Here is a 12,871-nt window from a genome sequence, read left to right as displayed (position 1 = left end):
TTATCCACTCATTTACCCTATGCCTTTTGACTGGGGAATTTAATCCATTTACATTTAAAGTCATTATTGATAGAAACTTGTTAGTCGCCATTTTTGTTCTTTACCGCTGCGTTCCTTCTTTGTTTTCTATTTTTTCTATTTGCTGCAGACCCTTTAGCATTTCTTGCATTGCTGGTTTGGTTGTAATAAACTCCCGTAGACCATTTTTGTCTGTGAAGCTCCTGATTTGACCCTCAATTTTGATTGATAGCCTCGCTGGGTACAGTATTCTTGGATTCAGACCCTTCCTTTGCATGACTTTGTATATTTCATTCCATTCCCTTCTTGCCTGATGTGTTTCTGTTGAGAAATCGGTCGCTAGTCTGATGGGGGATCCTTTGTAGGTAACTTTCTGTCTCTCTCTCTGGCTGCTTTTAAGATTCTTGCTTTGTCGTTGGTGTTTGCCAATTTAATTATTATGTGCCTTGGCGTCAGTCTTTTCGGGTTCATTTTGTTTGGGACTCTGTGAGCTTCTTGGATTTGTGTATTTTCTTCCCTATATCAGGGAAATTTTCTGTTACTATTTTTTCAAACAGGTTTTCTATTCCTTGCTCAGTTTTCTCTCCTTCTGGCACCCCTATCATTCGGATGTTGTTTCGTTTAGCGTTGTCCCAGAGTTCTCTTAGGCTCTCCTCCTGGTTTTTAATTTTTTTTTCTAGAAGCTGTTCTGTTTGGGTATTTTTTCCTACCTTGTCTTCTAGCTCGCTGATGCGGTCCTCTGCTTCTTCTAGTCTACTGTTGATGCTTTCTATTGAGTTCTTTATAGCAGTGATGTCATTTTTCATTTCTTCTTGGTTTCTCTTCATTTCCTCTTGGTTCTTCTTCATTTCCTCTTGGTTTCTACATATATTGTTGAATTTGTCTTCCATTCTTTTCATCCACCTTATGGCCATTTCTCTGAATTCTTTCTCTGACAGGTTGCTTGCCTCCATTGCCTCCATTTCGTTTACTTCCTTGTCTGATGGTGCCTGTTTTTCTTTCATATGTGGGTTGGTTCTTTGTTTCACCATGATCTCTCTTCTCCAGGTGTTTGGTTATGTAGTTCTCTCTCTGCTTTCCGTGAGAAGAAGCAGTGCTCGTCTGAGTTCACGCAGTCACGCTGCATGAGATCCCTTGTTTCCAGGTTAGGAGCTGATCTCTGAATGCCGGCAACAGCCACCCAAGATGGTGCAGTCTCCGCAGCTGAGCTGGCGCACCGAGAGAGGTTTCAGCCGCAGTCTCCAACCATCCTTGTTTTTTTTCTTGGGGTTCTCAGTCTTTCCCAGCTGCAGACAGTCTCTCAGCTGAAAATCCTCTGCCTATTCGGGCTGTATGTTACCCGTTTCAGCTGCTCACCCTTATCTGCTACAGGACAAGGCACAGGACACGTCCATTTATACCTCCGCCATTTTCTCTCCCTCTACCCTTTTATTATATAGGATTATTGGTGGTAGGCTGGGTTGTGGGCTAGGAGTGAGGTTGGTAGAGGGCTTAAGTAATGGTGGCTGAGCTAAGTCCCCTCTTGAATTTCACAACCCAAGGGCATGTACTCAAGAGAAAAGAGCTGATTCCCATTTAGCTCTCACTGATTTTCCCAGGATCACTTTCATGTTGTCAGGGCTGAATCTGAACTTGCTCCGCATAGCCAATGAGGACAGGCACATGGGAATGTCTCTACACTTTTCTGAAGCTGTTCTAGCTCCTGCTCCTTTTGAATCAGGAGCTACAAGGGAAAGAAAATCAATAGAACCTTTCTCTTTAGGTCCAGCTCTTGGAGTGGTGGTGAACGGTCAGTTGGCCATGGTTTGGAGCTGTTTCTGATGAACCTGGTTCTGATCTGGATTCTTGCTCTCTTGCCAAGGCTTGGTCTAAGGAGGGAAGGAAAAGCAATGGCAAAGGTGTTTTAGGGAATGGTGACAAGTTCAGTGTAGATGAAGAGTAAAATGACAGGTGAGCAGTGGGAGACAAAGATGAAAGTAAGGGAAGGGGCGTAATGTCTGATGAGGCATGTGTTCCTTAATGAGCAAGAGGACATTACATAGGCAGTGCCTACTTAACACCCATGGTGGTTCTGAAGCAAGGTATTGACATTATCCCACAGGCCACTGAGTGAAAGGCATTTTGCTGTCAGAGTGTCTAGCTGGAGGTCTGACCTATAACCCTGGCAGCAGCATGACTTGAGAGGAGGGATCAGATTGGAAATAGTTTTCAAAGGTAGAGTCAGGAAGTTGTTAGTCAGAACAGGAAGAGAAAGGACCTGTCAACACTTCAGAAAACTTACCAGTAACCCCTCAGGGTACATAGTGCCAGTTATCCCATGGGCACCACTAGGCTCATTAAGAAGTCTGAGTCAGACCCTGTGTAGAGCCTACGTTTCCTCAAAAATACCAAGTACCTATAAGAAGCAGCCGTACTCGGGTGGGAGCGGGGAGAACAAATACTTTCTGAGCCCCCAAAATAAAGAGAATTGACTTAGGGGCTTCCACCCTGAATTTTAAAATATGGACTAATGATAGGCTTTTGGATTAGGAGTGGGTTATCTGTTCCACTCTGGAATCTGGGAGATTTGGGTCTTTCCTTATCATTACACCCTAAGGTTCTTCTCTGGATCTTGATCCACACCTTGACCATGACTTCCTCATCTGGGCCCAGATATTGGTATCCTTTGTACCTCCTCACGTGGGTCTCTCTGACTTATGTAACTTAGCCCCTATTTCAGACATTGAATTTTTGTCTGACTTCTCAGCTCAGTCCATTTCAGAGTGGCTAGTCATCTGATCTCCACTCTCTCCTTCCCTACATCCTCCTTCCTTGGCAGCTCCTGCATGCCCTCCAACCAGTTCTCAGAGAATCCTGGCCAGAAAGGGCTGGCACTAATGTGAAACAATACTGTTGACTTTAACAAACAGAAGGCCAGATATTTCTCCAGCCAAGTGGTTTTATTCAGGAACAACGAAGAATCACAAGTTTGGATATGCAGTCTAATGGTTAGCCATGTGCAAGTTTTAAGTAACTAGGAAAGGAAAATCTGTTATAGAGGAGAAAAGGAAGTTGGGAGAGCCATTATTAACTGAGTTCTTCCTGTTGTGTTCCTTGATCCATGTACTGCATAGAGCTCCCCCTTCTGACCTTCTGCCTTCATTTTAATGAGGTTTCTGTTTAATTTTTACATTACACATGCCAGTTCCTTTGGAAGACTTTTAAGAGCCCAAACTGAGACCAGGGACACAGATTTAGTCTCACTTTCACTTTTGGCTTTCCCTAGGTGTCTCTGTGTCCTTATCTGTGAAAAGATTCTTTTGTTGCCTTACATTTCAGAGTGGTCTGGAGGATTATGGAGTGACTATTTCTGAAAGTGATGTATTTTGTCTAGCTTTTATTATTACACTTCCTTATGTTCCGGGAGTGCGTTATTTCTTTTTTACATATATTTATTTTAATTTTTCAATTACAGTTGACATGCAATATAATGTTAGTTTCTGGTGTACAACCCAGTGATTAGACATATAAATTATAATGACCCCACAGATCTAGTACTCACATGACACCATACAAAGTTATTACAATATTATTGATTATACTTTCTATGCTGTACTTTACATCCCTATGACTATTCTGCAACTACCAATTTGTACTTCTTAATCTCTTCACTGTTTTTACCCAGCCCCAGTCCCCTCCTATCTGGCAACTATCAAAATGTTCTCTGTATCAGGGAATCTATTTCTGCTTATTTGCTATTTTGTTTTTTAGATTTCCGTAGAAGTGAAATCATGTGGCATTTGTTTTTCTCTCAGCACAACCCCTCTGGGTTTATCCATGTTGTTGCAGATGACAATATTTCATTCTTCTTTATGGCTAAATCATAGTCCATTGTATATAGACACCACTTCTTCTTTATCCATTCATCTGTTGATGGACACTAGGCTGCTTCCATAACTTGGCTATTATAAATCAAGCTGCAATAAATGTATGGATGGATGTATATGTCTTTCTAAAAATTTTTAAAATAATTTTTATTTTTCAATTACAGTTGGCATACAATATTATATTAGTTTCAGGTGCATCCCAGTAATTAGATATTATATAACTTACTAAGTGATCATCTAGAAAAATCCTGTATCCATCTAACATCACACATAATTATTGCAGTATTATTGATTATATTCCCTGTGCTGGACTTTACATCTCTATGCCTATTCTGTAACTACTGTTATAATGTACCCCGCGAATCACAGAAGGACGCCTCAAGAAGTCGAATTAAAGAGTCACATTTATTGCAATCCGGGACTATGAGGGGGCATTCGCTTTCCGAAATCTCGCAGTGATAAGATGGCTGCAACACCAGATTTATATAGGCAAAAATCACAAAGGTATTGATTACATCCCAGGTTTTGGAATGAGGACCCTGATTTGCACAAAGCAGTTACAGAAGCGAGAGTGAGCCGATTAGTTATCTACAAAGATTAATTATAGTTTTGGGTCTTTGGACCACTGAGTTGACAGAAACACATTATCTAGAGCCCTCAGTTCTCGGGACCACTGAGTTGATGGGGAAACATTATCTGGAACCCTCAGGTCTTGGGATAATGGTGCTGTCCTGGTTCCCAGGTACAGAGGAATTTTCTTTCTAAAACAGTAAGAACACAATCAATGGGATATTCACATTACAATCAATAAGGCATTCAATCGAATGGGATGATTTATACAATTCAGAAAATCAAAGTAACTTCTCTATTGTTAAACAAAGCAAATAAGTACAGAAGCCAAACAGCAGGGTTAAAGTTAAACTACAGTTTCTACCTGAGATGATTGCTACCATACTTCACTACCAATTATTGTCTTTGTTGGTTAAGGTATTACATATGTGTCCTTATTGTATATGTCTTTTTAATTTAGTGTTTTGGATTACTTAGGATAATTACTCGGAAGTGGAATTGCTGGGTCCTTCTTTGTCTGCTGTTATAGCCTTTGTAATAAAGTCTATTTTGTCTGGTGTAAGTATTGCTACCCCAACTTTGTTTTCATTTCCATTTTCGGGCAATATCTTTTTCCATCCCTTTACTTTCAGTCTGGGCATGTCTTTCCACCTGGAGTCTCCTGTAGAGCCTATGGAGAGGTCGCGTTTGTTATCCCTTCACTGAGCCCTGATGACTGGGCTGCGTGTCTTCCTTCAACCCAGTTATTTCAGGAGGATAAAACATCTTTTTTTTTTTTTAAATTAGAGGTTGCAAAGAAAAATAATTAAGGGACCCATCAGAACTATTACCAATAAAATGAATTCTTTAAATAAAATCAGTATTTGTTTTGATTGGAGCATTTAATCCATTTTTATTTAAAGTAATAGTTGATAGATATGTATTTATTGCCATTTTACTATTCATATTTTAAATCTGTTTTTTCTTTTTCTTAAAGAAGGCCTTTTAACATTTCTTGTAATTCTGGTTTGGTGGTGATCAACTCCTTTAGCTTTCTCTTATCTGGGAAGCTTTTTATCTGTCCTTTGATTCTAAATGATAACTTTGCTGGGTAGTTTTGGTTGTACATCAGTGCATTTCATTACTTTGAATATTTTGTACCAATTACTTCTGGCCTGCAAAGTTTCTGTTGAGAAATTATCTGACAGTCTTATGGGAGTTCCCTTATAGGTAACTAACTGACTTTCTCTTGATATTTTTAAGATTCTCTCTTTGCCTTTAACCTTTGGCATTTTTTTTCTTTTTTTATTGCTTAAAATATTACAAAGAGGAGTACATTTGTCTCCCTTTTTTCCCCCTTGACCTTCCCCCTGCCTCCCCTATCCCCCAGTGTCTTGTGTCCATTGGTTATGCTTATATGCATGCATACAAGTCCTTTGGTTGCACAAAAATAGATACAGAGGCAGAGCAGCATTAAACAGACTGTCAAACTACAGCAGGAAGTTTGGGGAGGGTTTGGGAGGGATTAAGAGATCAACCTTTGGCATTTTAATTATGATGTGTCTTGGTTTGGGCCCCTATGGGTTCATCTTCTTTGGGACTATCTGTACTTCTTGGACTTGTATGTGTATTTCCTTCACCAGGTGAGGGAAAATTTGGGTCATGTTTTCAAATAGGTTTCCAGCCCAGGCCAGGTTTTGCTCTGTGGTTAGAGTGACAGCCCACCCAGTGAAGTGTTGCAAGTTCAATTATCAGTCAAGGGCCTATACCTGGGTTGCAGGTTTGAGCCCCAACCTGGTCGTGGTGCATGATGGAGGCAACTAATCAATATATCTCTTTCACATATCTCTCTCTCTCTCTCTCTCTCTCTCTCTCTCTCTCTCTCTCTATCTCTCTCTCCCCCCCCCCCACTCTCCCTCTCTCCCTCCCTCTCTCTCTACTTCCCTTCCACTCTAAAAATCAGTGTAAAAAATATCCTCGGATGAGGATTAACAACAACAAAAATCAAATAGGTATCCAGTGCCTTGCTCTCTCTCTTTTCTTTCTGGCACCCCAATGATGCCAGTGTTGCTATGCTTGAGGTTGTCCCAGAGACTCATTTAACTATCATCATTTTTTTGGATTCTTTTTCTTCTTGCTGTTTGCATTGTGTGCTTTCAGCTGTCTTGTCTTCAAAATCACTGATTTGAGCCTCTGCTTTGTTTATTTTACTATTGATTCCCTGTAATGTATTCTTCATTTCAGTTAGTGTATTCTTTATTCCTGACTGGTTCTTTTCAATGTTTTTTATCTTTGTTTATGTATATCCTAGCTCTTTGTTGAAGTCCTCAGGGAGTTCATCTTCTTTTCTCCTATGTTCATGGAGCGTCATTATAAGTATTATTTTAAATTCTGCATCTGGTATATTTCTTGACTCCATTCAATTTAGTTATTTTTCTGAAGTTTGTTCTGTTCTTTCATTTGGGACATGTTTCTTTGTGTCCTAATTTAGGCTGACTTTCTGTGTGTGGGGGGTGGGGTGGTATGCGTGTGTGTTTGATATATTAGGTAGAGCTATTACATCTACTGGTTTTGGTAGAGTGGCCTTATGTAGTAGGTGTCCTGTAGGGACCAGGTACCAGTTCCCTGGGTAACCAAGCTGGCACTCCAGGTGCGCCTTTCATGTGGGTGCTGTGCACCCTCCTGTTGTAGTTGAGCCTTGATTACTGCTGGACATCAATGGAAGGGATTTGTACCCAGACTGATCAGCCAAGAGCACTGGTCATGACCACAGTGGAAGATCTTCTGTGCAGGGACAACCCCACAGAGCTGCACTTATTTCAGCAGGACTCTGGTGCCCAATGAGTCCACCCTTGAGTGTGTTTCTAATGAAGGTGCTTGGTGGTGCACAGGTGTGGTCTGAAGCTTTCCACTAGGTACACTGGCTCTGGGCGCTCCCGGAAGGTGCAGGCCAAGTCAGCCATGGCATGTGCCCTGCCTTGGGCTACCTAGCATGAGCTACAGAGCGATCTGAAGATGGCTGCTACTTGTGCTTGGTTTGGAGTTGCCCAAGAGAGGCTAAGCTTCAAACCAAGGACAGCTGGCACTAGTGTGAGTACCGGGGACACTTAACAACAGGTACAGGGTATTATGAGGCAAGATGCTGCTTGTTTAGGGTTTGTGAACCTTGGGAGATTTCAGGAAGGTCCACAGAAAGCCAAGACCAGCTGTTTGTATGGAAAGGGTGCTGGTGGGCTTGCAAGTTAGGTGGGGCGTGGTCTCATGGAATCACCAAGGCAGAGTGAACAGTGTTAGCCTAGTTGATGGAGAGTTGGAGAAGGGCGGAGGGAAAAGAACAACAATGGTCTCTTTGAAGTCAAAGAGTTCAGTTCTTCCTCATGTGTTCCTGGAGGCATTCAAACTTCAGCACCAGCTTTGGAGCTCAGAGCCAGTGAGTCCCAGTAAGTAGGTGCGTAGGCCTTTTAAAAGGAATGCCTGGGACTCCAGTGGCCCTCTGGCTCACTCAGTCACAATCCTAACCAGTGTTCATAGTTAAAAGTTATGGAAGCTTCTGGAATCCTGGACTGGGAGCCTGATATGGGGCTGGAACCCCTTGCCCCTGAGTGGGGACCTCTGCAACCAGGATATCCTCCCAATTTTTAGTCATCACAGATGGGTGTGGAACCTGCCCATTCTGTACCTCTGCCCATTCTGTACCTCTGCCCCTCCTAACAGTCTCAATGTGGCTTCTTCTGTATATGCTTATGCTTAGTTATAGGACTTCTGTTCAACTAGATGTCAGGTGGTTCTAAATGATAACTGTTCTGTAGTTTAGTGATAATTTTGATGTGGATGTGGGAAGATGTGAGTATCATTTAACTTACTTGCCATCTTTACTGGATCCACCCAGATGTGGATTTTTTAAAAAATTGTATATGTTTTTTATTGATTTCAGAGAGGAAGGGAGAGGGAGAAATAGAAACATCAATGATGAGAGAGAATCATTGATTGGCTGCTTCCTGCATGCCCCCTACTGGGGACTGAGCCGATAACCCAGGCACATGCCCTGACCAGGAATCGAACCGTGTGACCTTCTGCTTCATAGGATGATGCTCAACCACTGAGCCACACCAGCTGGGCCGGATATGGGATTTTTCAAAAATTTCAGGAGTCTAAATGTCCATTTGTCTCCAATGTCAGTCAATTTCTCTGAAACAAAAAGTAATTAAAGTGTTTTACTTATTCTTATTACCTAACTCATTTCTGCACATTTGAACATCCTTGTTTCTGTTAAAAAGGTTTTGAGTACGTTTTCTAGTTCTTTAGCAGCACATACAATAATTTTCAGCTTTCAGCTTCATTCTAGGGGAAAGGCCACCACACCATTTTTCCAATGGATGGTAGATATTGTAGCTGGTTCATTCCAAGTTTTTAGAAAATGTAGATATTAAGGCACTTAAGAAAAGATTTGAATCATGGTTAATCATTCACTTTATATTTATTTACTAGGTGGGAAATATGTAGTAGGTAGTAAACTGCATGACAATGTCTCTAGCTCTGCATATTTGTTTATTGAAGTAATATATTTGTTTAGAATACATATTATTTGTTTAATGTATGTTTGTTTATGACTGAATGGATGAATGACATACCCCTTATTTCACTTCCCTGGGACTCTGGCTGGAGCCGTTGTTTCTCTGATAACTGCAATACTGAAATTCATATGTACACTCACTGCTTCAGCACAGTGCCCAGTGTTACCCATTTGTACCCCCATGTACTTCTCACCATGACTGACAGTGGTAGGTGCTATGTCATTCCCATTTTTCACAATTGGGAGAACTGAGGCTTAGAGAAGTTGTAACTTGGTTAAATACCGCATGAGTCCAGGAGTGATGTTCCTTTTACAGAGGCAGCACATTGCAGGAGGCTAGGCAGAAGTTGGATTTGTAAGTAGATCTGAAACAAAGCAGGATAAACTTTGCTGATATTAACTCACATTTTCTTCTTTCCTGCTCCCATATATTGGCTCAGTGATATCTCTTCTTGGCAGGTTTAAGCAGGGCAGGGACAGGGCAGAAAGACCAGTTCTCCCACTGGCTGAGCATATGCAGATTGATATGCTCTCAATGCATAGCAGAGTTTAGGCAAAAGGATTGTAAACATCATTTTTGTTATGCAGTTGACAAAGAGATTATTAGGAATTATAATATTTCAAAAACTAAACTGAAGATACTGACATACTTGCATTTCTTTTTTTTGAAATGTATTTTATTTATTTCGGAGAGAAAGGGATTGGGAGAGAGAGACAGAAACATCAATGATGACAGAGAATCATTGATCAGCTGCCTCCTGCATGACCCTTATTGGGGATTGAGCCCGCAACCCTGACATGTGCCCTGACCTGGAATTGAACTCTGACCTCCTGGTTCATAGGTTGATGCTCAGCCACTGAGGCATGCTCGCTGGGTTGCATTTCTTCCTCCAACCCAGTTATTTCAAGTGGATAAAATCTATTGTAAAAAAAAAATTTAAGGTTGCAAAAAAAAAGAAATAATCCAGGGGCCCATTATAACTATTACCTATAAAATGAATTCTTTGAATGAAATCAATAAAAATGAAATTGAAAAATTAATATTTCTGCAAATCTGATGAGATCATTATAATAAATACAATATGCATGCAAGTTTTGCAAAATAGGTTCTTCACTAATATTACTTTTATAATTCCTATTTTTGTTGCTCTAGTACGGTGTCTTTCTCCATATTAAAAATTTTAAAAATTTAAGTAACACAATGGGGTAATAGAGCTAGTGCTATTAACCATGAAAGCTCAACAACTGAAAAAAATAGAAGTAGTAACACTTATTTATAATTTGGCTAATAACAAATCACAAAGAAGACTACTTTAAGTTAATTAAAAAAATTTAAATGTGCTTCTAAAGACAAAGCATTTCCTTTTTGTTTGTTTGTTTTCTTCTTTTTTTTAATTAAATCTTTATTGTTCAGATTATTACATTTGTTCCTTTTTTCCCCCCATAACTCCCCTCCTTCCAGTTCCCACCCCATCCTCCGCCCTCACTCCCCACCCACTGTCCTCATCCATAGGTGCACAATTTTTGTCCAGTCTCTTCCTGCATCTCCCACACCCCTTTCCCCCGCAAGAATAGTCAGTCCATTCCCTTTCTATGTCCCTGATTCTATTATAATCACCAGTTCATTCTGTACATCAGATTATTTATTCACTTGATTCTTAGATTCACTTGTTGATAGATGCATATTTGTTGTTCATAATTTGTATCTTTACCCTTTTCTTCTTCTTCCTCTTCTTAAAGGATACCTTTCAGCATTTCATATAATAATGGTTTGGTGGTGATGAACTCCTTTAGCTTTTTCTTATCTGTGAAGCTCTTTATCTGACCTTCAATTCTGAATGATAGCTTTGCTGGATAAAGTAATCTTGGTTGTAGGTTCTTGCTATTCATCACTTTGAATATTTCTTGCCACTCCCTTCTGGCCTGCAAAGTTTTTGTTGAGAAATCCGCTGACAGTTGTATGGGTATTCCCTTGTAGGTAACTGATTGTCTTTCTCTTGCTGCTTTTTAGATTCTCTCTTTGTCTTTTGCTCTTGGCATTTTAATTATGATGTGTCTTGGTGTGGTCCTCTTTGGATTCCTTTTGTTTGGGTTCTCTGCACTTCCTGAACTTGTAAGTCTATTTCTTTCACCAGGTAGGGGAAGTTTTCTGTCATTATTTCTTCAAATAGGTTTTCAATATCTTGCTCTCTCTCATCTTCTGGCACCCCTATAATTCTGATGTTGGTACGCTTGAAGCTGTCCCAGAGGCTCCTTACACTATCTTCGTATTTTTGGATTCTTTTTTCATTTTGCTTTTCCAGTTGGGTGTTTTTTGCTTCTTCGCGTTTTGAATCTTTGACTTGATTCTTGCGCTCCTCTGGTCTGCTGTTGGGAGTCTGTATAATATTCTTTATTTCAGTCAGTGTATGCTTAATTTCTAGTTGGTTCTTTATCACCACATCGAGGGTCTCATTAGATTTCTTGTAGATTTCATTAAGTTTATCGGCAGTTTCTAGAAAATTATTGAAAGACCTTAAAAGTGCGGTTTTGAGGAAACTAAGATGGCGGCATAGGGAAACACCGAAATTGCTGCCTCCTACAACAACTTCAAAACACAATAAACAGACAAAACGGACATCATCCAGAACTTACAGGAAGGCTGGCGGAGTGGACATTCTACAACTAGAAGGAAAGGGAAAAGCACATTGAGGGTCAGGAGCTGCGGAAGTAAAGTGCAAAGGTACCGAGGCTCGAGAGTGCACAGAAAGGGACTGGTACCTGAGGACGCGGCTGTCTTTTTGAATTTGGAGGGAGTCATAAGCTTCCGACTGCTCTGAACTCCGGTTCCGGGAAGTCTCTGGGGACCCAGGACTCATACGGGGAGAAACTGGACTGTCTGGCAGTGGGCAGAACTCGGAACTCAAGGGCGGCTTTCGCTCAGAGGTGCTTGCAGCAATTAAATTATCAGGACACTGAGATGTGCGCGGCCCCTTAGGGCAGGGCTGAGAATCTACCATAGTTCCTTGCTCCGCCCTTTGATTCCCTGAGACCCCGCCCCACTCAGGCTTCAGAAGAGGCTTTTGCATATGAATTCCCTGGCCCTTTGCAACCTGAGAAATACCTAACAAACTGCAGCTGGGCCACAGACCCAGAACTTCCAAGAGAAGGCACAAGGCCCCACAGCAGCTTGCATTGCTTCACAGCTGGGCCTCATCAGGGCACCTCCAAACTCCAAAAAAGGAAGGGGAATCTGCAGTTCTCTTCGTAGCTCCTGCTGGGTAACCTCAGGCAGAGGCTAAATTAGCACCTCCTTAGATATCCAAGAGCCAGTGTACCCAGTGGTCAGAGTGGGATTACAGATTACAACTCCTCAGATCCATAAGGGACACACCCAGGGGGCAGACTCAGTGAGCACCAAAGCCCCACTGAAGCAAGTCTTGGCCCCATAAGGGTGTCTCCAGCACAGAAGTTCTCCCACTGCAGACACAGCCAATTCTCACTGCCAATTGGCCTGGAGGTCAATTCCTCCCAGTGATCCTACAACAATCAAGGCATAACTACAACAAGACTGTGCACAAAGCCCACAAAGGGGTGCACCAAGAGTGTCCACCTCAGGTAATTGGGGAGGCTGAGCCACTGGGCCCTACAGGACACCTAGCACACAAAACCACTCTACCAACACAGGGAAGCATAAAAAATGCGGAGACAAAGAAACAGGTCACAAATGACAGAAATGGAGGAAAGCAAACAACTGGATATGGAGTTCAAAACCACGTTTATAAGGTTTTTCAAGAATTTTATGGAAACCGCCGATAAATGTAGTAAGACCCTCAAGAAATCTAGTGAGACCCTCGAGGATATGAAAAAGGACCAACTAGAAATT

This window comes from Myotis nattereri (genome assembly GCF_964212035.1).
Source record: "Myotis nattereri genome assembly, chromosome: 3".
In the NCBI taxonomy this organism is placed as follows: Eukaryota; Metazoa; Chordata; class Mammalia; order Chiroptera; family Vespertilionidae; genus Myotis; species Myotis nattereri.
Note: the sequence above shows the minus strand (reverse complement) of the source record.